The sequence below is a fragment of the Phyllostomus discolor genome, chromosome 8 (assembly GCF_004126475.2).
Source record: "Phyllostomus discolor isolate MPI-MPIP mPhyDis1 chromosome 8, mPhyDis1.pri.v3, whole genome shotgun sequence".
In the NCBI taxonomy this organism is placed as follows: domain Eukaryota; kingdom Metazoa; phylum Chordata; class Mammalia; order Chiroptera; family Phyllostomidae; genus Phyllostomus; species Phyllostomus discolor.
The window spans coordinates 101048649-101059568 of NC_040910.2; positions in this window are offsets into that span (position 1 = coordinate 101048649).

The window sequence follows — 10920 nt, forward strand, 5'->3', positions numbered from 1 at the left end:
TCGACCCCTCAGTCCAGCTTCTAGGAATTCACCCAGAATATACACCTCCCACAATTAAACACATACACAGGCACGAGATTACTCACTGCAGCATCGTTTGTAGTTGCAACCTATTAGAAGCATGCTGAGTACCTGAATGTAGGCAGTTTCTCCAAACCCTACAGAATGCTCACACAGCTGTGGGGTATGAAGATGCATTACCTTTTCTGTAAGTCAGGAATAATAAGAAAATATACATCTCGCTGTTTAATTTTGCAAAAAGAAACATTGAAAGGATAAGTCAGAAACTTAGGAGATGAGTTCCCTACAGAGGACAGAGGAGAGCAAAGAAGGGCTGGAAGGGTCAAAAGACATGGCTCTAAATATAAACATAAATTTATATTTATATATAACATGTTAATGTTTTATGTACAACATGTCAATGTTTTGCATACATGTGTGTGGTGTATGTACACAAGGACTAGGAAGAATCAAAAATGCACATGTGTACAAATGTGGTGAGCCTGTTTTTCTTTCAAACGAGCGTTTCTGGAACTACAGTAGTTCCCTCTGGCTCCACTGTTTTGCTTTCCTCGGTTTCAGTTACATTTGGGCAACCAGTGTTGCAAGGTATGAAATGGAAAATTCCAGAAATAAACAATTCGTAAGTTTCAAACTGCGAGTTCTGAGGAGTGTGATAGAATCTCCCACCAGGCCATTTGGCCCTGCCCGACAGGAGCCGCCCTCTGTGTCCAGCACACCCACACCGCGCATGCTCCCCGCCCCCACCCACAGTCACTCACTCAGCTGACGTGGCTGTCAGACCCACCTGCCCAGGAGTCTCAGTGCTTGTGCGCAGGTAGCCCTTATTTCACTTACTCATGCCCCAGTCACATAACTCTTATTACAGCATTTGTTATCATTGTTCCATTTTATTGAGATGTAGAGATTATTAATCCCATTTCCAGATCAGAAAACTGAGGTTCCAGCCATGGCTGGTGTGGCTCAGTGGATTGAGTGCCAGCTTGCGAACCAATGGGCACTGGTTTGATTCCCAGTCAGTGCACATGCCTGGGTTGCTGGCCAGGTCTCCAGTAAGGGGTGTGCAAGAGGCAACCACACACTGATGTTTCTCTCCTTCTCTTTCTCCCTCCCTTCCTCTAAAATAGACAAATACAATCTTAAAAGAAAAGAAAACCAAGGCTCAGACAGGTTAAGTAACTTGTCTGAGTCGTCCCTGCTTCTAAGTGGCAGGCAAAAAAATTCAGACCCAAATCTGCTTGGTCAGAGGGCATGTTTCCTGACCTCTGTGAGACCCCATCCATCCACAGGGTAGCCTCATCTGACAGCTTGATGGGAGAGTAAAATGCTCTTCAATGAGGTGGGCCAGGCCTGCGGGAGGCTGTGTCAGAGGGGCAGCAGCAGGGCGGGGCAGTTGTGCCGGGTCTCCAGGGGGGCTGAGGCCCAGCTGCTGCAGGGGCCACAGGGCTGAGCCCCCTCCATGGCCCAGACGGAAGGGCAACGACCAGACTGAGGATCCTGCGTCCTGGGGCGCTAAGTGGGGCAGGAGCGTCTCATTTCCGGGGAGGCACTCAGCAGCGTGGGAAAGGGAAAGGCGTGCGTTGGGCCGGAAGCAGGACCAGTGTCATGGGCCCACGATCAGAGCAACATGCAGGGCAGCGGTTTTCAACCATTTCATCTCATGACAGACACACACGACTAAAATTCCACGGCACATCACAAATACATATATTTGGTCAGCTGATCTGACCCCAAAAAATAGGCATAATTTTGATTCATTCACACCAGACAGCTGTTGTCATTTTTTTATTTGACAATCCATTTTTTTATTTGACAAAGGGGTCAGTACCCCTGACCAAACAGTCGGGTATTGCATGTTTTAAAAATTCTTGCGGCGCCCAGGTTGAATATCACTGGTATAGGCACCACATTCAAACAGGCCCCACCGTTGGCACTTGGGACTGGGTGCTCTGTGGTCAAGGTCTTAACATTTTTAACAATTTTATCCTTAAGTTTGCTCTGTGAGTAAAGTCATGTGTGTGGACCCTGCCCGGCCCATTGTCCCTTCCCCACCCCACGACTGCTGTGACCTCCACCAGCATCCCTCACTCCACTGTCACCTTCGGTCCCTGGTGCAGAGCCTGCACAAGAGCAGTGAGTTGAGCAGTCAAGGCAGGAAAGGCAGGACACGGTCTGAGGCACCTGGGCACAGGAAGGTGGGGGCTTCTCACCTCCCCGCCCCCGCCAGGGGCCAGCCTGTTCACCTGGGGGAGGCTGCAGTGCCTTCGGGGTCAGCCATCGGCCTGGGTTGAGCGGGGTGGCTTGTAAAAAGCCACTTTGCATGTTCCTTGTGTGCCGGGCCGCACTGACTGTGTAGCCAACCACGGTCACACCCAGGTCCTGCCATTTACTAACAGAGCAGGCTTCACCGGTCACTCTACCTCTGGGCCTCCAGTTCATGGTCAGAAAATCGGAATGTGTGCATCCCACAGCTGTTTTTTTGAAGACAGCGAGGTTTCTGTTTGTTAAACACACACACACACACACATACCCCAAAGAAAATCCCAAAATGTAAGTCTGATCATCACGGCCACCTTGCTGTAACCTGCCTAACAGCCTGGGGCTGCTCTAGAATAAAGACACAAGCCTTTCCCCTAGACCAAGGCTCTCCAACAAACACACAGTGTAAGGCACATGTGTAAGTCAAACGTTTCTAGCAGTCACATTAAAACAGTAAAAGCAGCCCTGGCTGGTGTGGCTCAGTGGACTGAGCACTGGCCTGCGAATCAAAAGGCTGCTGGTTGATTCCCAGTTCAGGGCACGTGCCTGGGTTGCAGGCCAGATCCCTGGGTTCTCTTTCCCTCCCTCCGCTCTCTAAAAATAAATAAATAATTTTTTGATACAGTTTATTGATTATGTTATTGCAGTTGTCCCATTTCCCCCCTTTCACTCCCCTTTACCCTGCACACCCTCTCCCACACACATTAGCCCACTTTAGTTCATGTCCATGGGTCATACTTAAAAGTTCTTTAGCTTCTACATTTCCCATACTATTCTTACCCTCCCCCTGTCTATTTTCTACCTACCATCTATGCTACTTATTCTCTGTACCTTTTCCCCCTCTCTCCTCCTCCCACCTCCCTGTTGCTAACCCTCCATGTGATCTATAGTTCTGTTCCTGTTCTAGTTGTTTGCTTAGTTTTTCTTTTTGTTTTAGGTGTGGTTGTTAACAATTGTGAGTTTGTTATCATTTTATCTTCTTTTTCTTAGATAAGTCCCTTTAACATTTCATATAATAAGGGCTTGGTGGTGATGAACTCTTTTAACTTGACCTTATCTGGGAGGCACTTTATCTGCCCTCCCATTCTAAATGAAAGCTTTGCTGGATAGAGCAATCTGGGATGTAGGTCCTTGTCTTTCATGACTTGGAATACTTCTTTCCAGCCCCTTCTTGCCTGCAAGGTCTCTTCTGAGAAATCAGCTGACAGTCTGATGGGAACTCCTTTGTAGCTAATTGTCTCCTTTTCTCTTGCTGCTTCTAGGATTCTCTCCTTCATTTTAATCTTGGGTAATGTAATTATGATGTGCCTTGGTGTGTTCCTCCTTGGGTCCCATTTCTTTGGGACTCTCTGAGTTTCCTGATCTTCCTGGAAGTCTAGTTCCTTTGCCAGAATGGGGAAGTTCTTCTTTATTACTTGTTCAAATATCTTTTCCACTTGTTGTTCTTCCTCTTCCCCTTCTGGTACCCCTATGATTCGGATGTTGGAACGTTTAAAGGTGTCCTGGAGGTTCCTAAGCCTCTCCTCATTTTTTTGAATTCTTGTTTCTTCCTTTTTTCTGTTTGATTGTTTCTTTCTTCCTTCTGCTCCACTCCATTGATTTGAGTCCCAGTTTCCTTTCCATCACTATTGGTTCCCTGTGCATTTTCCTTTATTTCACTTAGCATTGCCTTCATTTTTTCATCTAATTTGCAGCCAAATTCAACCAATTCTGTCAGCATCCTGATCACCATGCTTTGAACTGTGCATCTGATAGGTCGGCTATCTCTTCATCACTTAGTTGTATTATTTCTGGAGCTTTGATCTGTTCTTCCATTTGGACCATTTTTTTGGTCTTGACACACCTGTTACGTATGAGGGGCGGAGCTTTAGGTATTTGCCAGGGCGGGGCAACCCACATCTCTGGTTTGTGACGTTATATGAGGGGGCGGGGTCTGAGAGGGAACAATGGTGCTTGCTCTGCTCTCTGCTGGATTCAGGCACTTCCGCCGCTTCCCACAAGCAAACTGGGTCCTTCTGGTGCTGATTCCCATGTGGGTGGGTTTGTGTACGTCCTGGGACCCTGTGGGTCTCTCCAACGAACTCTCCTGTGAGGCTGGGAGTCTCTCCCGGCACCTCAACCCCTGCAGCTGTTTTCAGTGAGTGTGTTGAGGCTTTATTTCCCGGTGCTGGGACCCTGGGTTGTGTGGTCTGTCTCGCTCCCCAGTTTCTCCTGATTTATCTGCACAAGAGTATGGGACCACCCAGTCTGCCAGCCGCCTTGTGCACCGCGTGCCTCCCCAGTCCGCCGCCTCGCCAGGTCTGCCAGCTGCCACCTTGCCCAGAGTCCTCTCTGCCCGGCCACCCGTCTCTGCCCTTCTTACAGGTCTGGGTGAGTGTTTCTTCTTTAACTTCTTGGTTGTCAGACTTCCATACAGTTCAGTTTTCTGTCAGTACTGGTTTTTTATGTCTAAATTGTTGTTGCCCTTATTTTGGTTGTGCGAGGAGGTGCTGTGTGTCTACCTACGCCTCCATCTTGGCCGGAAGTCCTAAATAAATAAAATCTAAAAAAAAAAGTAAAAGCAGCCCTGACCAGTGTGGCTCCATCGGCTGGGCATCATCTTGAACACCAAAAGGTCACCGCTTTGATTCCTGGTCAGGTCACAGGCCTGGGTTGTAGGCTCAGTCCCTGGTTGGGGGTGGGCGTGTGGGAGGCAGCTGACTGACATTTTTCTCATCCAAGTTTCTCACCCTCTCTTTTCCCTCCCTCCTTCCTCCCTCTCTAAAAATAAACATATTTTTTAAAAAAGTAAAAACAGGTTAATTTCATATCTGCTTGACCCAAACACCAAAACCCAGTGTGTATTTTACACCTCGAGTGTATCTCATCTCTTGGGACAGCACAGGTCAGCTCTCCCACCGTCCGGCTGCTGCCTGCGTCTTGACACTGTCCCTAGAGCCACGCTGGAGCCTTCCTTTCATCAAAAGTGCCACTGCCTCTCCTGACGTGGGGTCCCGTCATTCCTGACTTGGGGTCCTGCCTGGATCCTGGAAAGCTCTTATCTCTCTTCTTTCTGGATCGAGTTAAGCTCATTCATCCTTGTGTTGCCAGTTCAAATCCCCAGACTGCAGATTCCTTTCTGGACACCCTCCCATGCTTTCACCACATTGTGTGTCTTGCCCACACCACACAATTGTAGTTCCACATGTACTTTGGGCCACTTGATAGGTACGTCTCTCGTTAGCTTGTACACTCCAGGATGGAGACCACCTGGGTTTTGTCGTGTGAGTCATTTCCCGGGTTTAGCACGTGGCCTTGTGCAGAGTAGGCTTTCAACCTACTGGGGGATGGAGACTGTGAGTACTCTGTCGTGTTCCTCCCTTCCCCTCCCCTCCAGAAATTTCTCCTTATAAAGGAACTCTCCTGTGTAACTGCTAAAGAAGCGAGGACAGAAAGCACTCAGAGCTGAAAATATTTAAGTAGCAATCTAAGCACAACAGATTACAAATATTTCTCCCCGATGTTACGTGCCACTTAAAAATACTGTCTCAGCTCCTGTTGATGATTTGGGCTGTGATTAAGGAAAATTACTCCTCAAGCTGGAAAGTAATTACTGCTTTTCCCCTGAGGAGGAGCTGCAGGGCAGGCGGTGGAGATCACTGTCCCGGTTTCACTGGCGCATCTGGCAGGGAGCCGAATGCTCAGCTCCTTCCTGTGCTAGCACCTTTTCAGGTGAACCTACAGGAAGGTCCAGTCCACAGCTGCCAACTGATCCGGGCGATACCAAACCTGACGACACCTGTGTAGGTGAGGTCTCCAGCCCCTCCCCAGACTGCAAACCCCAACTCAGCAATGGCTTTCTCCACCTTCATTCAGTATCACTCCTTCTTAGGACAGTAAGTTTGAAGACTCCACGCCACTGCCCCCAAACACCATAGTAGCATCCATTTCCCAGGGCCTGCCTCTCACCTTTGAGCCCTGGGGGGTGTGGGAGGAGCCACGTGGGAGTGAAGTGCAGCTCGGCACAGTGGCTTCTCAAGGATCCAGAGCTACACGTTTCGTTGGGTTTCGTTGGAGCTTCCCGAAACCCAAGTGCAAACAACTCCCACTTCAACAACATGGCACGCTGTCTTCTGGCCACACCCCTTATTCCTGTAGTCGGGGGAATTCTGGGCAGGCACGATGCCTTCAGGTCTCCCGCAGCTCAAGAAACAGGTCGTCCCTCATTCCCAAATTCTGGATAGTTCAGATTTAAGGTTGGGGGAAGGGCACAAAGGCATCACATGAACACTTGTCTCACCCAACCGTCCAATGAGTGGAAGTTTTATTTTTATTACTTTTAGAGAGAGGTGAAAGGAGAGAGGGAAACATGGATCGCTGCTTCTCACACGTGCCCCAACCCCAGACTGAACCTGCAACCCAGGCATGAGCCCTGACCAGGAATCGAGCCAGACTCCTCTCCATTTGCGGGACAATGCTGAGACCACTGAGCCATGCCGGTCAGAGCCAGAGTGGATAGTTCTAAATAAATACTGTGGGTGCAGAGCGTACCACTCCATGGAATGGAATGAGTGAACCTGAGACCTGAATCTGCAATTTGCAGTATGTGTAAGGTCCTCAAAAAAAATTGATTTTAGGGGGGAAGGAAAAACATTTATTGCCCAGTTATTGATACATTGGTTGACTCTGGGTATGTACCTGAACCAGGGATCAAACCCACACCTTGGCAAAACAGGCTGACGCTCTTAACTGCATTGCCTAGCCTCCTTCAAAGTCAGTACGTTTTTCAACCGTCGCCCTGGCGAGATGATTTGGGAAGTAAACCCAAAGGCAAGTTCTCCACTCAACCACCTGCTCGGGCGGAGGGCACAATGGGTGAAGCCTCCACAGGCCTCTGAGAGTTGGCGCACTTCTGCACTAAGTGTACCGTCACACAAAGGTACCTTTTCAAAAGGACAGTGGGGCCCGACACCAGCCAATTCCACACAACGCTCAGTGGTACGGAGAACTGTGATGCGGAAGGACAAGGGTTAACTCCCAAGTGCCCCTTTCGGGAGATATTCTCAATGTGTAAAGTTAGGCAGGGGCTCAGGGTTGGTAACATTATTGGCCTGAAATCATCGTTGTGCAAAAGGGAGGTTTTAGGTTATGTCAGAATTTGGAAGACTGCTTTTGGGAGCCAAGCTTAGGTCTAGCAGAACATTACACAGGTTTTGCTTAGCGCTTAATTACAGTAAGATCAGCAAGGGCAGCAATACAATCAATGCAAGGATCAGCTAATTCAAAACCAATTCCAAGTTGTTATACACAGCCTCAAAGTACTTAATTTTCTGTAATAAATATGAAGTCTTAAGGCTGCAGATTAATGAAAATGTGAGGTGCTTCAATAGTAGTAACTCTAGTTTTCACTTCACCCAGACTATGAAAACTAATCTGAGTAAGGGCAATTCCACTGGGAGTTTGTTATGATTTTTTTTAAAAAGATTTGTTATTTTAGGAGGGGAACAGAGGGAGAAAGGGCGAGAAGCATCAATGTGTGGCTGCCTCTCACGCAACCCATACAGGGTACCTGGCCTGCAACCCAGAAATGTGCCCTGAGTGGGAATCAAACTGGTGACCATTTGCTTTGCAGGCCCACACTCAATCCATGGAGCCACCTCAGCCAGGGACATTTTAAGATTTTTAAAACACTGTCATGAATCAAATATCAGAATACTCTCTTGCAAGGCTGTCTGACCTTTTGGTGTCTCTGGGCCACACCGGCAGAATTGTCTTGGGCCACACAAAATACATCGCAACATGTATGTAATCACAAAAAAATCTTAACATTTTAAGCAAACACAATTTTGTGTTGGGCCACAATTATAGCCATCCTGGACACAGGTTGGACACCCCTGCAGTTTTGTTAACACATACTTAGGTTAAAATAAAACGTGAAACTATCTAGAATTCTTGGTCTTTCCCACCGTTAACTTGCAGTGGAGTGACTGGGGACTGCTCACATCACATCTGTCACTCAGAGCTGAGGTCCCTAAGGAACGGGCGCCCGAGTCACAGCAGTCAGGGATGTTTGCACAAGCTGATAGCTACAACCTGGGCTCACAGATGGGACCCATTTGGGGTCAGAGGGCCACTGCCAAATGATGCACATCTCACACTTCATGGTACCCCTACTAGAACAGGCCAAAAAGGAGCAGGCGCCCAGGTGACCATGTAGGGAACACAGGGAAGGCGGGGCCGACCAGTGGCTGGGGCACAGCTCTTCACTGCCCAGCGGCTCTCCCCTCCCGGGCCCAGCACAAACCTGAAAGGGAAGCTTCCTGGGAAGCTGCTCCAACAGCTGAACAAGAGCGCCGGGCTCCTTCCCTGGCACCCAAGTGAAAATTCTATCAAGGTGAAAGGCCGTTTCTAGCTTTAAAAGAACTACAGTTAAGACCCTAAATTTTGCACTTAGAAAACAAGAATTTAAACCAGTCTCACACATTAAAAGAGGGTTCATTCCATGAAATATATTGTGTATAACATTTTATTAGGCACTACCTTCACCAAAACCTGTCCCTTTAACTTGAAATTTTATTAAGAGCGAGCATACAAACAAAAGCAGACAGAGTACAGCAGCAGCCGCAGAGCACCGACCGCCACCAGTTCTTCTGCAGGCTGCTCCTGGGCTTGGCCCCCTGCAGCGCCAAGGATGACAATGAACTTGTTCATCATTGCCATGTGTTTCTTCCATGGACCATGTAAACACAGCCTGGTTTTGACCTTCACGGAAATGGAACCCTAGTGGATGTGTTCTTCTGTAATGTGCTCTTCTGACCAGAGGTTTCATCCGCATTCCCACGTGTGGCTGTCGCTGAGCCTGACTTCCGTGGAGTAGTCCCCTGCAGGAGCACATCCCAGTGTTGACCCAGTGGCCTACTGATGAGCATTTGGGGTCTTTCCAGTTTTTTTGCTTTTTTCTGTTCTTCCCATGACAAACACTGCCGTTACAGCACGTTACACCCACCTCCTGGCACACACGCGTGTCCCGCCCCTGGAGCTCCTCCCAAGTACTGGGGACGAAGAGCCACGAATGAAGAGACGGCACAGCCACTTCCATCAGACAGTGTCCCACCGTCCCCAACATCCTCATCCCTGTTGACAACCGATTCACTCGGGGTGCGTGAGGAGGAAGAAAAAGATCAACTATGAAACTCTCAAACTTCATTTCAAAAATAAAAATTAAAAATCTGACAACAATGAAAAGCACGTTTACTTCTCGGTGCTGGTTTACTTGAAATGTACTTTGCTATGTTTCAAAATACGGGTGAAACAGCAGTACTCAGCACATGTGGTGCGCCATCACAGACTTTCCAAGTCTACGCCATACACACGTGCTCACAGCCCCCAGGGCCCGCCTCCCCACAGAACACCCGCTTGAAAGAGCAATAGTTAACAGTCGCGGCCCCTGGAGAGGGAGCAGAAAGGGACAGGAGAAGGAAGACATGGATCACTAAACACTTTCAGTGATGTATTATTCTTTTTTAGAATTTTAAAAAAATTTTTATTTTTCTACTGTTTTTTTAACCATGTACAAGCATAGTAATACAAGATTTTTAAAAAGTAGTCAACTGGGGTTCTTTCATAAACTAAAAATCAGTCTGAACTGAAACTTGAAAACCTGAATGATTTCCATTCCACAGAAAATGTACACAATATATTCTCAAGTATATTTTCCGTTTCATGCATTTTAGAAAAAAATGTTTGAAAACAATCACACAGTTCATCTACAGTGCATTTTTAAACGCATAGAATGGACACAAGCCCCAAAACTTCTATCCTAGATTAATTTTAACATCTCTGGAAACTTAATCAGAAGATGGCTGACTTCAACGAGCACGTGGCCCAAGTGCCCTGGGACCGCGGCTGTGGGTCGGCTGCCCTGGCACTACTCACACAGAGGGAACCAGAGAGACCTCCTGCTGGTGAGTGGCGGTGTACGGAGAGGACACAAATACCTAAAACTGGGTGATGTGACTAGCTGGTTATAAGCCTAAGAAGGTAAGAAATGAGTTTTAATTCAGACCGACAAGATGACTGCACTGTGATTTAAGAAAAAAGTCTTAACCAAGGGGGCAGGACACAATGTGGAAGAGACCCCGCGGTGAGGCGGGGAGAATGCCAGAGCAGGGGACTCAGTGACTGGGCCCTCTCGAGAGGCACAGCGAGAGGAAGCAAGTTACCAAACCAGACTCCAGCTCGTGACTGGACACTTGAAAGTTCACCCCATTTCCTTTAATCAGTGAACTGTTAAAAGTCAGTTATCTTTCAGAGATACATGCTGAAATATTTACAGATTAAATGGTATGTCTGAAACCTGAAAATAATAGGGGCAGGGGATAAACACTACCGATGTAAGACTGACCACTGCGTCTTACTGGCGATGAGTTTTACTAGAAGTTAATGATCCTGGTTCTACTATGTGTATGTCTTAAATTTCCCAAAATAAAAAGAAACCAACTGTTTTGATTCCAATCTTATCAAGTAGTCTTCTGATTAATAAAAACTGGCTCCCCTTAAAGGCTTTTAAGAAAGGAAATGCAAATTAACCAACTAACAACGTTCAGGTCTGCAAGGCAGAAATGTGCATTTTTTATACAGAACCTCCCTATATGGGATTCT